Below are 18,449 nucleotides of genomic sequence, written 5' to 3'. Positions count from 1 at the left end.
AATAATAATAAAAAAAAAATACTTACAAAAATAAAAACTACTGACACCAGTGGCAGAACTACCAGGGTCACAAAGGTCGCACTGGTGATCAGGCCCTGGCATTCTGCAAAGGGGTTTGAAAAGAAGGGCCCCGGCAGGGGGTCAGGGGGGCCTTCATGTTTTTTTTTTTTGCACCAAGGCCCTGAAGGTTCTAATTACGCTACTGGCACGGTATAAACTGTTGTACTAAGTATGACGTGTGTGGGAAGAGAAGCAGTTCTGAAGAAAGAAGCCTAATGATAGGGGCCCAAATTCTGCTGAAATGATGGCATACTCTGTCAGCAAGGGATATTGCATAAAATATGACAAGCATCCAGTATTGTAATAGGAGGTGAGACAGAGGGGGACACGTTTCAACATGATACTAACATCAGCTGTCTCTCTCATACAACTTTCTTTCTCTGGCATAAGTATGTGCAGCTTATGGGGATGACATGTTGATTTGCCCTTCATAGGTAATGCAAATGTTCACTTTGATGTTCTAAATGATGTAGAAACATGAATGTCTACATGAGGAAAAAGTAGTAGCAATCTGCGGGAAACAATCCATCTTGGCCTATCGAGGGATCAGTGATGCGTACCCTGATTTCACCTTGTGTAATTTTTCTTTAGTGTGTTAAAAGGGTGTATGCACTAAGTCAGAGCTTTCTAGTCTGGAATGCGTAGCGGTGGCAGTACACGCACGCTTCAGTTGGGACAGATCCATTTTTTTCTTGCACAGTTAGCATATCTTCTGTATGCTGCTGGGCCGTGTAAGTCAGGACTTGAACTGCTTAACAAATGGAAAGATTCAAAAGCAATTACTGTATATCTTAGGTAAGTTCTGTGACCTGTTCCCAGTGAAAATGTAAGGTCAGGCACCTGTACAGTGTCCACATTAAACACTAAATGTTTGTCTTTGAAGGAACATTTGCCTGTTAATGCACATTGCTATTTTCCCAAAGCAAACTGTGCTGTAAGAGCATTAATTCCTCGGTTCCAGAACTGAATGCAACACAACTGACAATGCTTTTTTTTCATCCCTATCTGCTTTGCTGTAAAAAGCCTGTTTACAGACCTCAGTGGCTCAAACTGAAATTTACACATTTAAGCAGCGAATCATCTCCCTGGTCTTACCTTCTTTTGTACGGTCCCATCTGAAGTATAAATTACCGACAGTTGGGATAATTTGCTAATGTTATTATCTCTGCCAGGGAAATTGCACTTTGCAAGATAATAGCAAGATCAAGCTCTGCTGACTTCCATCATCCAATTATGTGCCAGGAATGCTGTTTTATTATTTATTTTGCTTGCACGTGATAGGGCAGTGATGGCAAACCTTGGCACCCCAGATGTTTTGGAACTACATTTCCCATGATGCTCAACTACACTGCAGAGTGCATGAGCATCATGGGAATTGTAGTTCCAAAACATCTGGGGTGCCAAGGTTGCCATCACTGTGATAGGGTATTCTTTGCAAAGTGATACTTCACCACATTCACTAAGATCTGGGGCAAATTCTGTTGCAGAGTGAACGGCCTATTTGCCTTTAGTAAATCAACTCCAGTGTGTCTAAATAGAAACAATGTCTTTCTATTTAGGTTTATGCAGTATATAGAGCAGGGTTTCTCAACCAGGGTTCCACGGAACCCTAGGGTTCCTTCAGAGGTTTGTAGGGGTTCCTTGAGCAATGAGCAATTTCTGCCTCTCAGATAAGTTCCGACAATTGTATGTATCTAAGCATATGATACACTTCATTCTGATTTTCACATCGTTCACTGCTGAAATCAAGATGTTTTTATGGGTGCACATGCATCTCTTGCAATTTAGGATAATGGTTTACCACTTTAATTGTATCACCTGTTATCAATTGTCAAATTGAGTACCTGTGTGTATATATTGAGATGTTATACCAGTCTTTCTTTGTAATGATTAAGCACACATTGTAATGTGTGAAACGCGTCTACCTTACCACCTTTTTGTAACACTGGGATGTCAAGCAATAAACCTGGATTTTGACCGTATCTGGAGTGCAGCCATTTCTTTTCATTATCAATTATCCACGGAGGCGAGCCGGGGGGTGCACCGCTGTTGGTCATTAAGCTTCTGAACCACCTTGAGCAGTGAGTTTCTTTTCCTTGTATTCTGCATCTATTTGCCAAGGAGTGATGGGACCGGTTGCCATGATCTTAGTTTTCTTAATGTTCAATTTCAGGCCATATTTTGCGCTCTTCTCTTTCACCTTCATTAATAGACTCTTTAGTTCTTCTTCACTTTCTGCCATTGGTGTGGTATGGTCTGCATATCTCAGGTCGTTGATATTTCTCCCTGCGATCTTAATTCCAGCTTGTGATTCGTCGATCCTGGCATTTCGCATGATGTACTCTGCATTAGTAATCAACCGATATCGGTTTTTTGTTGCTGATACCGATATTTTGGTCAATGCATATCGGTATTATCCAATATGGGCCGATATTTTTGTACATTTAAGACATTTTTTTTTTTACTTTTCATGTACTCTTGTGGAGGGATCTGGGGGTCTAAAAGACCCCCAAACCCCTCCACTGCACTTAAAAGCATTCAAAACGCGAAGTTTGGCTGTTTTGAATGCTGTCATTTTTTTTAATTTGGCACCAGACAGTACCCAGAAGTGATGTCACTCATGACATCACTTCCGGGTTTTTGCATAAAGACCCGATCAGAGCCGAATGATCGGGTCTTTGGGTGGCCGTACAGGCTGGTTGCCCGGGTCTCCTGGTGGGATGGGAGACCTGGGCGAGCCGCAGAAGGCGGCAGGAGGGGGGGGGACGTCCCCTCCCGCTCCTTGTAATGACAGCCGAGCGGCTTCTCAGCCGCATTGGTTATCATTACAAGACAGCCGACCGTCAGCTATGGACGCCGGTACCGGGGTGATGCCTCTAGCTGCAGGCATCACTCCGGTACAAGCACTTTCCCGAAATATCGGCAATATCGGTCACCTTGGTGGCTGAATCCGATATATCGAGGAAAGTGCATATCGGCCCTCGACATATCGGCTTTGCTGATAATCGGTCGATCTCTACTCTGCATATAGGTTAAATAAGTAGAGTGACAATATACATTACTAAATACATTAGTTATTAGTATTAGGAAATATATTACTAAGAGATGTTAACAGAGCTGTGCTGTCTAGACCATGCATGCATGAACAGTTGGTGCAGGGGTTGTCTGACCCCAATGCAGTGAAGCATGTTATCTTCAACCTTTTATATCTACAGTATATACAATATATATATATATATATATATATATATATATATATATATATATAGCAAAAATTTGTCCAAATGGGGACAACACCTATGTAGGGCTGGTGAACGTATTCCAAAATCCTCTATGATGGAAACTCAGCTGCCATGCTTTAATCACCTAAGGTACAGATTGGACTAGATTAGAATGTCTTTGAAGATTCAATTGCAATTTATGGTTTTCTATCTCTGTGACCCCCTTACCCATAATTTCTTGTGTCACAGGGATAGAAAGTACGCCATATGACAGAAAACAATAAAAATCCCCAATTTGTCCAAAACCACAACATACAAAAACGTGATTATGTGGAGTTGGTCTATTACAGCTGTTCATTACCCAGCCAAATGTATTTTTGTATGCTAATGCATAGAAAGCAATATTTGCATTTTTTGTGCCTATATTAGGCCTATAACTTATTATTAGTTATGTAATATAGGCCGTGAAAAGCATACATTAACTAAAACAAATACATGATTCATGAATAACTAAAGGGTGGGGAACTTTGATTGTACAAACTACTGAGAATTACCCAAGGTTGGTATGGGAAATGACTGCAGGGCTTAAATTTCTAAGACAGCATGCTTGTACTGGCCAGTCTAAGCGGAAGCTTATATTCATTTGTCTAACTCTGTAAATTCTAGGTATACTTAGCACAAAGCAATGGATGCAGTATGATTTTCACTAACCAAAACACAAGACTTGTTCGGATAGGAATGAATATGACACACTTGAGGAAGTTCTTTGAGTTGGCAGAATTTAGAATAAAGGTTTTGTCTTTCTGCAAACCGCAAAGTAAATCGCAGTTATAAAAAGTGACGTGCAAATTAGGAGAATCAGCAATATGTAAATGAAATGTTCAGCTCACCTTAATATTCTATGTAGACCTGTCTGATTTGCAGAAAATTACACTATTTAACCCCATGATTAAATGAAGATTAAAAATAAATTAAAAAACAAAAAATGATTAAATGAAGATTAAAAATAAATTAAAAAACAAAAAAATGTGCATTGTCTTGGTTTACTTGAACTGCAAGGGTTTCAGCTGTAAAAAAAAATAAAAAATTAAAGTAAATAAAAAACTTTCAGATAAAATAAAAACACCCTCATTACTTGTATTTAAAGCCCAACTCCAGTATGAATGTAACTCTCCAGCCCTCCCTCCTACTCCCTATATCTGATCTCTGGGTTAACTAAAATCTCTCTAAGGGCACTTTCGCACTGGTTTGCTTCAAAACTGCCAAGAAAAGGCCTGTGCGTTAATGGAGTGCTGTGCTTTTGTAGCGTTTTGCTGTGCGGTTTTTAAAGGACAGTTTTTAAAGGACAAGTGACCAAAAAACTGCACTAAAAACGCTTAGTGGGGGTGTTGTTGAGAGGCTTTTGATGCGGTTCCCATTCATTTCAATGAGAGGATCCTTTTTGTTTGTTTTTTTTAGCTCCCCAAACATGCTCCAAAGATGCTGCTAGCAGGATTTTTTTTTTCACCGCAATGGAAGCGCACCACCCCTGGGTTGAAACATTAATTGATTTTAAAGTGAAGCATTTTTCTTGAGCTTTTCGGGCGCTTTTTTTTTTCAATGCAAAAGTGCTTGAAAAACTCCTCAGTGTGAAAGGGCCCTAAATCCCATTTTCACTTACCTAAAGCCACGTGATCATTCAATATCGGGTTCTTCTCCTTACAGTTTACTTGTAGACAGTGGTTCCTCTTTAACCTGTGACCACTCACCTAAGGAGGCATGTCTTTTGGTTGACCCAACTCTGTAAGGGGAGGAACCAATATGATTCTTCTATGCCAGCAGCAAAGAGAGAAAGGATGGAACTCTAGAGGAGAAGTGCTTTCTCTGGAGCCTGGGGGAGATAAGCATGTAGGTTTATGGCCAGGTCAATGAATTCATGAAGCATAAATAATGAGCAGCAACTCAATACCCCCTCCTGACTAGTTAGCAGGACATGTTATTCTAAATGCCAGGAATTGGATGGCGTTTGCATTATGATCTCTCTAGTGTCTGAAATCCATGTATATTCTGCGTAATGAATATTGTACCAACTTGTGAACCTGTTCATTAAAGTTACTAACTGCCTCAACCTTGTCTAAGCTGGGGGAATTTATAGTAGATGTGATGTCATGGGCTAAGCCACTGTGGTAAGAAGCAAATGTATTACTCTAAAAACCTGGTCAGCTCAAGAGCCGGTGATGACTAGAAAAAAGGACTTGCCCTTTCTGGCGGTTAGGGTTAACTGCTTATGAAACACACCCGAGTCCCTGTGTATCACGGGCACCAGGTGTTCAGTTGGACTACTGGGGCCCTTACCTGCACTACGAGTGTAGGCCTACAAATAACGTGCTCAGAGCATAAGGGGCTACTGTGGACAGTGATCAGGAGGAAGGGGCAGTGGAGTTTCAGACCAACATCTGTGCATGTTAACAGATGGTAAGCTTGGGCACTGAAACTAGTGGGCTCTGAGGAAGAGGCCATGACTCTTGAAATGCGTAAGCTGCACCCTGGTGGATGAACATGCTTCCGATGACTTGGTGGGATATGTTACATGCCTTTGATTGTGTTTATTTGTGAGTAAATTAGTATTTTTTTTTATTCATTAAAGAGTCTTACGGTAATGCACTAGGCTTATGCACACACATAGGCTTGTCTGCTTTTTTCTTTGTTTTCTCCTGCAGGTATGTTTACAGTATTGGACTGACAACACTGTGCAAAGCAATAAAGCTCCAACTGGCTGAAAAAAGCTTACCCTTATTCTCCCAGGTTGAGCCCTGCTGTTTTGGGGCATTAGACTCCATTCACACCAGGGCGACTTGTCAGGCGACTTGTCAGGCTGACAAGTCGCGCTCCCTTGCGGTCCATTGACTGCTACAGGACCCGTTCTAATAGGAGCGACACAAGTCGCTCCGACTTAGAAAAAGGGTCCTGTACTACTTTGGGGCGACCTCGGAGCGACTTGCATAGACTTACATTATGTGAAGTCCTTGGAAGTTGCTCCGAAGTCGTGGTGCATGGGAATGCACAAGTCGCCCCCGAAGTAGTACAGAGTCGTGCCGCCCCAGTGTGAACCGAGCCTTACTGGGCAATGACATAAATACAGACTCAAGTATTTATGCAAGTTGCATTTAATGTTTTTTTTTTTTTTTATACAAATACATACCTGGATTTGACAGTGGTTTTGTCTTTTAACAGTGGAGGTTTAGGCCCTGTTCTCACCTGAGCGCTTTTCAGCTCATAAAACGCTCATCTTTAAAGTCTCAAAACGCCAAACAAGCAAAATCCTATTCATTTCAATGGTCCCTGTTCACATATGAGCGTTTTGTCACCTGAAGCTCAAAAAAGTACATGAGCTTCTTTTTTGGCAGATTACAAGCGTTTTTGTTACAGGTTAATGCCTGCCTCCAAACACCGCAAAAAACGCTTGGAAAACAATACGCTTAGGTGTGAATGGAGCCTTAAGGCCCATACACACGATAAGAAAATCTGTAGGGGAAATTCGTCCGACGACCGATCTGCCAATTTTCGGATTGTTATTATGGTGCTTTTCGACAGTCAACTCCGACTATTCGGCTGACAAAATCCTGATGTGCAGGCTATATAATTTTTGTCGTCCGTAATACAACGTCCGATTTTTGTCTCATTAGTACAGATTTCGACAGAAAAAAATCTTAAGAGCAAGACTAGGCATGCTCAGAGACGAAAGAACACATACAAAGCAATCCAACACATGACATCACTTCTGAAGTAGAATTCTGTCGTACGGGAAAATTCGTATGAAAATAACCTCTTCACTTTCCACATCAGACTAGCATGCCACAAAAAAACGGACGACAGATCGTTCGATAATCTGATCATGTGTACGGGGCTTTAGTCTGAGAGGCAAACACAGCACCATTTACAATAGCAGTGGATTAAGGGAATATACAGATGTGTTGGTCAATCAGTTTTATTCTTTTATAATATAGTCATTGCTGTGACTATTTCATCTCCTAAAACGATTAAGGAAATGACATGGCATGATTATACTTAGATAGGTAAATATTAAGCTTCTAACCACAGGAACTCAAGCAGTGTAGGAATAAATTATACATAAAAAAGAAAAGCAGAAGATTAAATTAGGCAGATATTGACACTTACATTACATGGTTTGTGCCAAAACTATTGCATTATTCTAAATGAATGAATGTAATCAAAGTACTTCAGGGCATGCAAATAAACACACTTGGGAAAATTCTGTTTGTGACCAGGGGTTTTCCAGGATAAATGTTTTGAAGGAAAATGATTATACTACATTTCATTTCCTGGAAAATTCAGTTACAGACCCTTGAACATCTTAAGCATGCTGAATGTCAGTCCTGCACAATTACAAAATATGCTATGTGCATTTTCTATGTAATCTCTTAAAGAGGTTGTAAACCTGAAAATAAAAAAAATAAAAAAAAATAAAAAAAACTGTAAGACAAAGGCATAATGAGCTAATATGCATTGCATACTAGCTCATTATGAAACATCTTAAAACAAAGCCCTCAAGCGGCGCCCGCACACCGCTGAGACAGCTGACATCTTCCCCGGTGTTTATTTCGGGTTTGTGGGCTGTGAGTGGCTGGAGCCGTAATGACGTCATTTCCGTCGCTTGCGCCCGGGAGCCGCCGTTTATGGCACAGGCTTTAAAGGTCTGGCACGGATGACATCATCGGCTGCATGCACTCGGAATATCCCCTAAACAGTGCAGGTTTAGGAGATATTCACACTACCTACAGGTAAACATTATTATAGGCATACCTGTAGGTACAATTAAAAAATAAGTCTTTACTTCCTCTTTAAAAACTCTTAGAAAAGTTACAGAACAGAACATGTACAAAACTGATCTGTGTTCACTACACACAACATGGGTTAGACAATTTTGTTCTTTCTTCAGAAACTCAGAAGGCCCTTTAATTACAGCAACTAAAAATGTCCGTAACCCATACTGCATTTACTGCATTCTACTTAAAGCGGAGTTCCAGCCTAACACACTCACCTGTCCAACGGTCCAGCGATGCGGCCGCCCGAAGCCTCGCTCTTCTCCCTCTCTGCTCTCCGGTGCTGGCATCACTGGTGTGGGCACCCGGCTGTGACAGTTTGCGGCTTCACAGCCGGGTACGCACTGCGCATGCGCGAGTTTCGCTACGCGTCATGATTGGCCGGCAATCTTCTGGGACCTCAGACATGTCCCAGAAGATTGCAGGGAGGGAGGGGGAGAGGAGAACTTCCGCTCAGGGCACCGTGGCGCTCCAAGCGGAAGTTGGAGCGGGTACCTGTCAAAACTAGGTACCCGCTCCCCCCCCCCAAAAATGACATGCCAAATATGGCATGTCAGGGGGTTAGCACTACCTAAAGCGGAAGTTCCACTTTTGGGTGGAACTCCACTGTAAAAAATTAACATGAAATACCCCTAGGACAGTCAGGGCTAGTGCATTTAAGCAACGATAGCCTCTGAACTGTCCCCTGTTTAGCTTACCTGTAAGAAGAAAAACTTACCTTGAAAATGTCTTGTCCAGCGCTGCCAACACAGGTGTGGGCAGCTGAAGCCAGAGCGTCCCGCTTCGTGTCCTCTTCGGTGATGTCGGAGTCCCAGAATGCCCTGTTCGTCACTTCCGGGGCAGGCGCGTCATCCCGCAGCCGGTTCTGCGCATGTCCAGAAGCTGTTTTAATGCATCGGCAGAGAATGAGGTGCCTGCACTGGAAGTGACGAGGGACACCGGTGCAGGCGCATTGACTCCTGGGATTGATGGCGCTCATCTCCCAGGAGCCAATTCAAAGAAGGAAGTGATGTCGGGGGCCGCGGCCGCAGAGGGAGGAAGTGGAAGGAAGGTAAGTTAATTTTCAGAAAAAATCAGGTAAGTGAAAAAAATAAAATAATAATAACTATCCAATTCTTTTTCTAGATGTTTTCGTCTAACAGAAACTGCAAAGTTAAAAAATAGGGTGGAACTCCGCTTTAAGAAAGCACTACATACATATCAACTCAGCTTAGGAACATACAATAGTTAAGCATCTCTGAATCTAAAACTTGTTTTTTTGCCCTAAAACTGAACTCTCCCAATCAGGGCTAACTATTTTTTATGCTGCTAGCATTAGTAAATAGATAGGAAGGTGTAATATTTTTTACTTGTTTAAAGTGTTACCTGCATTCACTATATCTGGTCTCCTACAGTACACAGAACATGGAAATGCAATGTTTTTAGTAAATATAAACTTCTAAATACCTTTTCTCATCAGCAGTTATAGTATGCTTGTGACTTATATCAGTGTCTGCTAAAACTAAGCTTGTAGGAGTTTTCATTTTCCCCTGACCCTCTGGACAGTGCTGATTGGCTCTGTGCTGATCATATGCACCGTTCCGAGAAAAAAAGAAAACCTTCTCTAGCAATATGCACCAAACTGAGCATGTGCAGCCGGACTCCTAATACTTTGTTCTATCAGGAAATGGTCTGGAGACAGTGGAAGAAGAGGAGGATCAAAGAGACAGGATCACAAAGCCTTTTTACACAATGTGGAGGATTAACCCCTTAGGTTACACAGTGAGTATAACAAGCATGCTTTACTGCATATACAGACTGATTTTACTGTTGGGGGTTTAGTAACACTTTAACCTTTTTTTTCACATGAATTCAGTTGCTTCCTGGTTTCTGGCCTAGACTACAATAATGTCAGACATCTAGAGGGGGTGAGGAGGGCCTTTCTTGGCTAAGCACACCCTCCTGCCTGCATGCCTGAGTTAAGGGCAGATAGAGTCCAGGAAGTAATTGCTACATGAATCATCTGCCCTTACTCATGATGGCCATGAGTAAGGGAAGTGATTTCCCAACAACATAAAGTAAAGAAAGTCTCTGACCTAGAATACTTCACATACGTGTAAGGTACAATGCAAGCTGGGACAAGGGGTGGGCAGGAGAGGCGGTTGTCTGGGGCACTGTGGTATTATGCTACAAAGAGATTTGGGGGGAGGGGATTTGTGTTAGAAGAGGGAATTTGGGGGATGGCAGAGGGTAAGTATTGTCCTTGGAGGGGAAACTTGGGGAGGGGGGAGTGCCAAGAGTGGTGATTTAGGGGGATTTGTGTTAGGAGGGGGAATGGGGGAAGATGATTTTTGCTAAGAGTGGGGATTTTGGGGGAATTTGTGCTGGGAGTGTGAAATTTGATATGGGGGAAGATGTGTACTAGGCGGGGAAATTCTAGGGGTGTAGGATTTTTGCTAGGAGGAGTACATTTTTTCAGCTGAGGGAATGGAGCAAAGATTTGTGCTAAGACTTTGGATTTCAGCAGGGGGGCGGATTTGTGCTTGGAGGAGGGGGAATTAATGCTTAGGGGATAAGCATGCAGATTAGTGCTCAGTGTATTTGTGTGGGAATAATGCTCATACATCTTGGGGGGGGGGGGGCAGAATTTAGCATGTTTGCTCTGGGGTCTAGATGACCTAGTCCCAACACTGGTTCCATGCACACAGTACTGATGTATGAATGCTGGATCTTCTAGCCAAGTTCCTGTGCAAAAACGCAAGTATGAAGGGTTTTTGTCTTGGGTGGATAACGATCCTTTGTTCCATTTGTCAGTATATGCTTCGTTTGAATTATAATAATTGGTATTTCTAATATAAAGAGTGTATGCTAATCATTATTTTTTTTTAGTTTCTTTTGAAAAGAATGATTAGGTGTCGTAATGTTAGGCCTCTTTCACACGGGCGTTCCGTGTGTCCGTATATCACCCCATCCATTTGCGGGTGATATACGGACATAATGCATGTCAATGTGATTGCGGATGTCAGCGGATGACCATCCGCTAAGATCCGATTTGCGTCCTTTCAGTTCTGTTCCGTTTTTTGGAACGGAACAGAACCCTATTTCCTTCCGTTTAAAAAACGGAACGGATGCAAAATCGGATGTCAGCGGTGTTGGAGGTACAACAGCTTTTAGCTTATCCGATAAACTGCAGTTCACAAATAGGACAGTAGATGTCGCTAATGCTAAGTGATATGCTATGCATTCTCTATGATGTGTTGTCATTTCCTGTACACTGTACTGAACTTGTTGGTTACTTCTTCCTGTCTGTGTTCTTCTTACCATGAGAAAGTGATATCTTTTGATATCTGTGTTATGTTCCAATAAAGAAGCCAGTTCCTGTTTACTCCACAATGTCTGATCTGAATGGACTCCGCTGCACCCAGTGATCGCACTCTGCAACAGGTTATGGGCCCAGGATCCGGATAAAGTCTTATGACCAGGTGCGGCCCAGGCAGAACAAAGCCTTGAACGGGGGACAGTGTGACTGATGCGGAGATCGACATAAGGAAGCTTTCCAGTGACATCTCCTATAGACAAGTAAGACTGTTTATATATAAAGGAGGGGAAAATGTCTGGAAACTCAGAACTTAAACTCTCAGTGGCCAAACTGAACAATGACAATTATCAGCTGTGGAAGTTTAAAATGGAAATGCTATTATCTAGAGACGACTTGTGGGAGTTACTAGGGATGATCGAACGGTTCGGGTCCACCATCGGTTCGGCCCGAACATTGGGTGTTCGAGGTTCGGCCGAATTTAGAACTTTTTGCCCAAAAAGTTCGGAATTCGGCAACCAGAACCGCCCAAAATGCAATGCTTCAGGAAATGGGCTTTAAAAGCCCGTGATTGGACCAGAACCATTAGAAAAAGCCAATTGAGGGGGCAGGAGAATGCTAGGAATGTGATTGGAGTGACTAGGGGGTCCCTAGACCAATCATTAGTGAATACGCCCCCCAGTATATAAGATCGCCCCCGCCATATTCCCAGCATTGTTATACTGGACATGGAAGAGAGTGGAAGCAGTTCTGTTAATTTTACTTTAAAAGTGTCATTTAGCTATTTATTAGTGTGAGGAAAGGGATATCTAGTGTAGTTAGAGTGCTCCTTTACACTTAAGTTAGCTTCAAAAATTTAGTTTCTGTAGGGAAAGTGTTAAGTGTCAGGGGACCGTAGTGTAGTGTAGGGTTAACTGACAGTGACTGCTATGGCAGGGTGACAAAACCCTTCCATAGCAGGGTGACCGCTATAGAGAAATGATCATTTCTCTGAGTTGCTTCGGGACAGGTATGTGGCTTCTCACCAGCAAGCATTTTTTATGCTGCAGGGGCTGCCACTGCCAGTGTTTTTTTGAGGACATGTTTGATGTCAGACATGACATCTGAACATGTGTATAGGGGGTATATATAGACATATATGTCTGAATATATACCCCTAGACATATATAGGTGTGATAGTAGCAGAAATAAATGCTTGCGCTAATGAAATCATTTACAGTAATATATTCAATATTCAATATATAGACATATATGCCTATATATACCCCCTATACACATGTTCAGATGTTTTGCCTGCCTCAAAAGAACCCCAAAAAATGCCAAAAAAACGCTAGCGTCAAAAAAAAAAAAATGCCCAGGTGTGTTTTTGCTGGCATTTTTTGGGGGGTTTTGGAGGCAGGCAAAACATCAGAACTGGTGCACAGTACCACTATACACAAGTTCAGATGTTTTTCCTGACTGCAAAGAACCCAAAACAATGGGCCTGCTATTAAACCGGCAAGGTGTTACAGCAGAGAAGCCATATTCCTGTGCTTAAAGTTTTCTAATACAAACAATCTTTTTTTTTATGGTTCTGGACATGCTACAGAGCTGAAACTTCACAGGTACACCTTTTAGACCCCCCAGACACAAAATCACACAAAAAAAGTTCTTAAAAATTGTCATTTTTGATAAAAAAGCCAATGATTGAAAAATTATAAAAAAAAAATAAAAAAAATAAAAAGAGATTTTTTGATTTTTACTTTGGATTTAGTATCTGGGGGGTCTAAAAAGTGTACATGTGAAGTTTCAGCTCTGTAGCATGTCCAGAACCCCCCAAAAATTAGCATTTTCTTATAATTTTTATTAGAACAGGTATACGGCTTCTCTACGGCGCTTTTTCTTGCATTTATCGGGCATTTTTGGAGGCAGGCATGACTTTTTTTGGATTTAGTGTCTGGGGGGTCTAAAAAGTGTACCTGTGAAGTTTCAGCTCTGTAGCATGTCCAGAACCATAAAAAAAAGATCATTTGTATTAGTGCAATTATAGATCTGGAATATGGCTTCGCTCCTTTCACACCTTGCCGGTTTAGTAGCAGGCATTTTTTTGGGCATTTTTTTGGGTTCTTTAGAGGCAGGCAAAACATCTGAACTTGTGTATAGACATCTTAGAACACAGGAAGCCAACTGCCTGTGTTCTAAGTGACAAAATACAAACAATCTTTTTTTTTATGGTTCTGGACATGCTACAGAGCTGAAACTTCACAGGTACACCTTTTAGACCCCCCAGACACAAAATCACACAAAAAAAGTTCTTAAAAATTGTCATTTTTGATAAAAAAGCCAATGATTGAAAAATTATAAAAAAAAAATAAAAAAAATAAAAAGAGATTTTTTGATTTTTACTTTGGATTTAGTATCTGGGGGGTCTAAAAAGTGTACATGTGAAGTTTCAGCTCTGTAGCATGTCCAGAACCCCCCAAAAATTAGCATTTTCTTATAATTTTTATTAGAACAGGTATACGGCTTCTCTACGGCGCTTTTTCTTGCATTTATCGGGCATTTTTGGAGGCAGGCATGACTTTTTTTGGATTTAGTGTCTGGGGGGTCTAAAAAGTGTACCTGTGAAGTTTCAGCTCTGTAGCATGTCCAGAACCATAAAAAAAAGATCATTTGTATTAGTGCAATTATAGATCTGGAATATGGCTTCGCTCCTTTCACACCTTGCCGGTTTAGTAGCAGGCATTTTTTTGGGCATTTTTTTGGGTTCTTTAGAGGCAGGCAAAACATCTGAACTTGTGTATAGACATCTTAGAACACAGGAAGCCAACTGCCTGTGTTCTAAGTGACAAAATACAAACAATCTTTTTTTTTATGGTTCTGGACATGCTACAGAGCTGAAACTTCACAGGTACACCTTTTAGACCCCCCAGACACAAAATCACACAAAAAAAGTTCTTAAAAATTGTCATTTTTGATAAAAAAGCCAATGATTGAAAAATTATAAAAAAAAAATAAAAAAAATAAAAAGAGATTTTTTGATTTTTACTTTGGATTTAGTATCTGGGGGGTCTAAAAAGTGTACATGTGAAGTTTCAGCTCTGTAGCATGTCCAGAACCCCCCAAAAATTAGCATTTTCTTATAATTTTTATTAGAACAGGTATACGGCTTCTCTACGGCGCTTTTTCTTGCATTTATCGGGCATTTTTGGAGGCAGGCATGACTTTTTTTGGATTTAGTGTCTGGGGGGTCTAAAAAGTGTACCTGTGAAGTTTCAGCTCTGTAGCATGTCCAGAACCAGAAAAAAGATCATTTTTCAGTAGAGCAGGGATGGTGGGACCCCTCTTTTACACTTATATGATCTTTTTTTGGGGTTCTGGACATGCTACAGAGCTGAAACTTCACAGGTACACCTTTTAGACCCCCCAGACACAAAATCACACAAAAAAAAGTTCTTAAAAATTGTCATTTTTGATAAAAAAGCCAATGATTGAAAAATTATAAAAAAAAAAAAAAAGAGATTTTTTTATTTTTACTTTGGATTTCAGATCTGGGGGGTCTAAAAAGTGTACATGTGAAGTTTCAGCTCTGTAGCATGTCCAGAACCATAAAAAAAGATTGTTTGTATTAGAAAATTTTAAGCACAGGAATATGGCTTCTCTGCTGTAACACCTTGCCGGTTTAATAGAAGGCATTTTTTTGGGTTCTTTGCAGTCAGGAAAAACATCTGAACTTGTGTATAGTGGTACTGTGCACAAGTTCTGATGTTTTGCCTGCCTCCAAAACCCCCCAAAAAATGCCAGCAAAAACACACCTGGGCATTTTTTTTTTTGACGCTAGCGTTTTTTTTGGCATTTTTTGGGGTTCTTTTGAGGCAGGCAAAACATCTGAACTTGTGTATAGTGGTACTGTGCACAAGTTCTGATGTTTTGCCTGCCTCCAAAACCCCCCAAAAAAATGCCAGCAAAAACACACCTGGGCATTTTTTTTTTTTGACGCTAGCGTTTTTTTTGGCATTTTTTGGGGTTCTTTTGAGGCAGGCAAAACATCTGAACATGTGTATAGGGGGTATATATAGGCATATATGTCTGAATATATACCCCTAGACATATATAGGTGTGATAGTAGCAGAATATATTACTGTAAATGATTTCATTAGCGCAAGCATTTATTTCTGCTACTATCACACCTATATATGTCTAGGGGTATATATTCAGACATATACGTCTATATATACCCCCTATACACATGTTCAGATGTTTTGCCTGCCTCAAAAGAACCCCAAAAAATGCCAAAAAAAACGCTAGCGTCAAAAAAAAAATGCCCAGGTGTGTTTTTGCTGGAATTTTTTGGGGGGTTTTGGAGGCAGGCAAAACATCAGAACTTGTGCACAGTACCACTATACACAAGTTCAGATGTTTTTCCTGACTGCAAAGAACCCAAAAAAATGCCTGCTATTAAACCGGCAAGGTGTTACAGCAGAGAAGCCATATTCCTGTGCTTAAAGTTTTCTAATACAAACGATCTTTTTTTTTATGGTTCTGGACATGCTACAGAGCTGAAACTTCACATGTACACTTTTTAGACCCCCCCAGATCTGAAATCCAAAGTAAAAATAAAAAAATCTCTTTTTTTTTTTTTTTATAATTTTTCAATCATTGGCTTTTTTATCAAAAATGACAATTTTTAAGAACTTTTTTTGTGTGATTTTGTGTCTGGGGGGTCTAAAAGGTGTACCTGTGAAGTTTCAGCTCTGTAGCATGTCCAGAACCAGAAAAAAAGATCATATAGGTGTTAAAGTTAAAGGAGGCTCCCGAACCACATCCCTGTTCTACTGAAAAATTATCTCTTTTTTTTCATGGTTCTGGACATGCTACAGAGCTGAAACTTCACATGCACACCTTTTAGACCCCCCAGATACTAAATCCAAAGTAAAAATCAAAAAATCTCTTTTTTTTTTTTTTTTTAATTTTTCAATAATTGGCTTTTTTATCAAAAATGACAATTTTTAAGAACTTTTTTTTGTGTGATTAATAGTTAATGGGGCATGACCCAGAACCCTAGGCACTTTTTAGGGGCATTTATTGGGTTTTGGGGCTTCAAAATGGTGTTTTTTGATTACCGAAGTTCGGGTCCCATTGATTTCAATGGGGTTCTGAAATCCGAACCGAACTTTCGTGAAGTTCGGGTGTTCTGGTCGAACCGAACTTTTCAAAAGTTCGATCATCCCTAGAGGTTACCACCACAGAGAGGCCACAGGACGATAATCAGGACTGGGACAAGAAAAACAGACAGGCACGGGCCACCATAAGCTTACAAGTGGAGGATAATCAGCTCATACATATACACCATGAGGACACAGCGAAAGGCATGTGGGAAGTGCTAAAAAGACTGCATGAAAGATCCAGTTTAAACAGCAAGCTGTTTCAACTGCGGAAACTTTACAGAATGAGACTTAGCAGAGAACAGGACATGCAGGAGCACATAAACGCAATGCTGGAAGTGATTGCGCAACTCAGATCAATCGGGGAGAATATAACAGACAGCCACGCAGCAGCCATGTTGTTATGCAGTTTGCCCGATACATATACTGCACTGATCAATGCACTGGAGACACGGCCTGAGACAGATCTGACGCTAACATTTGTAAAAACCAGGCTCATAGATGAGTATCAGAGAAGAAAGGAATTAGTGCATGACTCCACAGTAACCGACACCAGAACCGCTCTTAAAGCTACAGATGCAAGGTTACACAGGAAAGAGACCAGAGTGTGTTTCAGATGTCACAAACAGGGACACATAAAGAAAGACTGTACTATATGGAAAGCAGAGCAAAGAAGACAGTGTCCATCTTATGCTAAACAAAAGTTCAAAGCCATAATCAATGATCCATGGGAAGGAAACTGGAATGCCACTTTTAAAGCGACAGGCAACAATAAATGTCCAGGCTGGTGCATCGATTCGGGGGCAACCAGTCACATGACGAGTGATAGAGGTTTTTTCACAGAACTTGATCTGAACAGCAAAGAAACTATTTATCTTGCAGATGGAAGCAAAATACATGCAGAAGGATATGGGCATGGAACCCTTGTATGTCCTAATGATGCGGGACACAATCTAGCCATACCAGTGAAAGATGTACTTTATGTTCCTAATCTAGAAGGAGGACTCTTATCTGTGAAGCGTCTGACAGCCAGAGGACTCACTGTAAAATTCCAAGGTGACAAGTGTTCAATCCTAAACGGCAACCAGACAGTAGCAAGGGCCAAGCTGGATGATCATCTATATCACCTCGACACAGTGAAGGAAAAGGTGAGACTATGTACACACAAGAACAATGACTGTATACATATATGGCACAGACGTCTAGGTCACAGACACCCAGAATGCATACAGGAACTACAGAGGAGGAATCTGACAAGGGATCTAACAATATCCCCTTGTCCAGTTACTGTTAAGTGTGAATGTTGCATTAAATCCAAAGCTACAAGAGCAACACTTCCCAAAGTCAGTCAGAAGAGAGCTTCAAGACCACTTGACTTAGTTCACAGTGATGTGTGTGGTCCCCTAAACCCACCTACACCTGGAGGCAAAAGGTACATAGTGACTTTCATAGACGACTATTCAAGATACACAGTCACCTACCTAATGCAACACAAGAGTGAAGTTTTTGACAAATTACAAGACTATATAATAAAGACCAGTACCAAGAAAAGAAACTCAATGATACAAAACAGGTTTGTTCAAAGAGATAGAGGTTTTGCGGACTTTAAAGGCACATGTTAAGTAGGCAAAAATTACCATAGGTGTAAAAAACATATATTCTTTTATTTACCAAATCTTTAAAATCAGTAGTTCAAATGACAAAAATGTATAATGACATACATATTTTGAATAAAACATTCATCATGTCTTTAGATCAAATTTTGAATATACAGACATTGTGATAGTTACACATTGTGGGTAATACGATAGTGGTCTGAAAAGATCAACGCGTTTCGCCTTAGCTTCTTCTGGACCTCAGACGCAAATATAATTTATCTCTTTTAGTAGAAACAGAAACATGCAAT

This window comes from Pelophylax lessonae, assembly GCF_965119305.1.
Source record: "Pelophylax lessonae genome assembly, chromosome: 1".
NCBI lineage: Eukaryota > Metazoa > Chordata > Amphibia > Anura > Ranidae > Pelophylax > Pelophylax lessonae.
The sequence above is the reverse complement of the archived record's forward strand: the minus strand, read 5'-3'. Positions refer to the sequence as shown.